The sequence below is a fragment of the Eptatretus burgeri genome, chromosome 12, assembly GCF_056783735.1.
Source record: "Eptatretus burgeri isolate ZD-2024b chromosome 12, Ebu_testis_v1, whole genome shotgun sequence".
Lineage (NCBI taxonomy): Eukaryota > Metazoa > Chordata > Myxini > Myxiniformes > Myxinidae > Eptatretus > Eptatretus burgeri.
In genome coordinates this window covers 9,244,628-9,247,883 of record NC_140972.1, presented here as the reverse complement: position 1 = coordinate 9,247,883, position 3,256 = coordinate 9,244,628, and the positions used below count along the sequence as shown (strand labels likewise).

The following is a 3,256-nucleotide window of genomic DNA, read 5'->3' as shown; positions in this document are numbered from 1 at the left end:
AGATATCTCACCTAAGGGACCTGAATGGTGGTTTGTGAATTTCGTCAACCACAACAATATATATATATATATAGTGTGTGGCTCTCAAGCTACATTACCACTCATAGGTAAGCCTGATGTTGGTTTAACGGTTAAGGCGGCTGGCTTAAGATCTTTGGGTCTTGAGTTTGAGCCTCTGTCCCCTGTTGAATTAACACCACGTGGGGTTGACTCCACCCGTCATCCTTCCGAGGTCGACTAAATAAGTACCAGTGGACTGATAATGGAGGGCAATGCATCAGCGGCACGCTCAGAAAATAATGCTACCAGCAGCCAAAGGCTTCATACACCGCAGCCTGCGTGATGTTGCGGTGTATGAGCTTGCTTCAGGTGACGTTGCTTCATCCGCTTGAAGTCACGTGATTGAAAAAAACCTAACGTTACATTCAGAATTTTCCCAGAGTGCATTTGGTCGCCGTTTTGGACCCGAGCCTTCTTGCTGGACACCTAACACCACAATGTGGTTGCTTAATTTTTGAGCAACTTCAAAATTTTACCACAAAGTTACCACAACAGTCGTCATTTACTCCTTGATCCCCTCCCTCCTTTATCCCCCCCCCTCTGTCACTCCTTTATCCCCTCCCCCTCCCTCACTCCTTTATCCCCTCCCCCTCCCTCACTCCTTTATCCCCTCCCCTCCCTCACTCCTTTATCCCCTCCCCTCCCTCACTCCTTTATCCCCTCCCCCTCCCTCCTTTATCCCCTCCCCCTCCCTCACTCCTTTATCCCCCCTCCCTCACTCCTTTATCCCCCCTCCCTCACTCCTTTATCCCCCCCCCTCCCTCACTCCTTTATCCCCCCTCCCTCACTCCTTTATCCCCCCTCCCTCACTCCTTTATCCCCCCTCCCTCACTCCTTTATCCCCCCTCCCTCACTCCTTTATCCCCCCTCCCTCACTCCTTCATCCCCCCCTCCTCACTCCTTCATCCCCCCTCCTCACTCCTTCATCCCCCCTCCCTCCTCACTCCATCCCCCCCTCCTCTCACTCCATCTCCCCCTCCTCTCACTCCTTCATCCCCTCCTCCCTCACAGACGCCGATTCACAATTTTGTTACGTTTTGCAAGTCAATGCACTTAATACAACAGAAGAGGACCAGGTTCTTGGCAACCGCAACCACAACCACAACCACAACCACACGAAAATCAATACCGCTTTGTGAGTGAGTTCCATTGTCCGAGTTTAAAGGAACAACCCGACGGATGATGAAGCGATCATTTTTCCCTCACCGCTTCTTGCAAGCCTGCTCGGCGGTGACAACGTGCAGCCTTCACTTTGAGCGCGATGCGTGTGACGAACGACGCTCAAAGATCCGAGGATCGTCGTGTTTAGTTAACAAACACCGATTACCACAGTAAAATCGTCCTAGCGTGTCGAGAACTCGAAATCTGAGGAAAATGATGAAAGGAACCAAAGACAAGAAAAATTACGAACACGTACCGCTCATCCTGTGAGGAAAGGTGCGGAAGTGGGATCCTTCCTTTACTTTTGGCGGGGTGGAGCTTCGCTCGTGACTTGTTTATTCCTCTGGCCTGACGTCATTATTCTACAAACCCTGCAAAATTGAAGTCTTCGGCCTGTTTTAGAATTTAGAAGACATTCTTTGTCCGATTTATGGGAGAAATGAACCGAATCGAAAGCGTTTTTAGTCAGGAACTTATGATATATATTATTGTTTGTGAGGCAGGTTGGTCTTTCACGACTTTTGGAAAGGCAATAACATCGATTGTAAAACCTAATTTTATAACGACGAGTTCATGTTCCTGGCATACGTTCTACGATGTTTAAAATGATTTTAGTTCGGCAAGGACACCGCGGGAACGTGTCTTCACCACACGACTGGTTCGTGGAGGACGCGCCTGCTCGAGGGCCCGCCTCGTCGACGATCACGTGATCCACAGGAGCCAATGGGCAGCAGAGGCTGACGTTTATCTTCACGATGACATGTACTTCTATTCAGAATGAGGAGGTGAACACGATTGGTTGAAGTTACCACACAAATATGTGGCTCACAAAGCATAATCTAAATCTATCTATAATTCCAGCAGTGTGTGTGTGTGTGTGTGTGTGTGTGTGTGTGTGTGTGTGTGTGTGTGTGTGTGTGTGTGTGTGTGTGTGTGTGTGTGTGTGTGTGTGTGTGCGTGTGTGCGTGTGTGTGCGTGTGTGCGTGTGTGCGTGTGTGCGTGTGTGCGTGTGTGTGCGTGCGAGCGAGTGAACGCTGTTTCTCGACAACCACTGGTCCAATCTAATTGAAACTTGCCAGCTATATTGCTGTGGACCTGAGTATGTGCCTTTTCAAGGTTTGATATTGATCGGACAAGTGGTTCCCAAGTTATGGCCATTTATTTACCAAACCAATGACAGGACACGTTGCTGCGTAGGCGTGGCCGATGGGGAAAGGGCGCCTTAGTTACCAATGACAGGACACGTTGCTGCGGCCATATATTTACCAAACCAATGACAGGACACGTTGCTGCGTAGGCGTGGCCGATGGGGAAAGGGCGCCTTAGTTACCAATGACAGGACACGTTGCTGCGGCCATATATTTACCAAACCAATGACAGGACACGTTGCTGCGTAGGCGTGGCCGATGGGGGAAAGGGCGCCTTAGTTTCCATGGCATAGGAGTGGCAATGGTCAATGGCAGCGAATGTCATGGCAAGCAAAGACAGGGAGGTAAACTTGATTTTAATTTGGATTTTAATTAACTCTGTGTGTGGAAGTATCACAGCAGTTGTTACTTCAATGAAAGCGATAATTCGTGGAATGCATGTGAACATTCCGTACGGGTACGCACCACTTCCGGATAGTGATGACTTACTGTATTCTAATAATTTCTCGATTTCTTATGTGCATTTATAGATAAACACAATGCCCCAATCCAGTCGTCGTTTACAAGAGCGAAGGAACACCCTGTGTGGTTGTTGTTTCTGGCACACGGTTTGAAAGTTTTTTTTTTTTTTTGCACGTACGGTCACGCACACACGGCCACGCACGTACGGGCACGCGAGAGCGAAGGAACGGCCTATGTGTTTGTTGTTTCTGGCACACGGTTTAAAGGTTTTTTTTTGTATTTTTTTTTTGCACGCACGGCCACACACATGTACGGGCACGCGAGAGCAAAGGAACAGCCTATGTGGTTGTTGTTTCTGGCACACGGTTTGAAAGTTTTTTTTTTGTATTTTTTTTTTGCACGTACGGCCATGCACGCACAACCAC

General features: G+C 48.6%; 1 protein-coding gene across 3 annotated transcripts in view; it reads right to left on the bottom strand.

The window, feature by feature from the left end:
• The window catches only part of PARG (poly(ADP-ribose) glycohydrolase), a 183,125-nt gene extending 181,510 nt beyond the window's left edge, over positions 1–1,615 (bottom strand). Inside the window, exon 1 of one of the 3 annotated variants that reach the window (XM_085849416.1) lies at positions 1,478–1,615. The gene's annotated coding sequence lies outside the window, so the exon portion shown is untranslated. Of the gene's footprint in view, positions 1–1,266 lie in introns of all 3 variants that reach the window. The other 2 variants (XM_085849420.1, XM_085849417.1) reach the window with 2 other exon arrangements.
• Between the last annotated feature and the right edge of the window lie 1,641 nt (positions 1,616–3,256).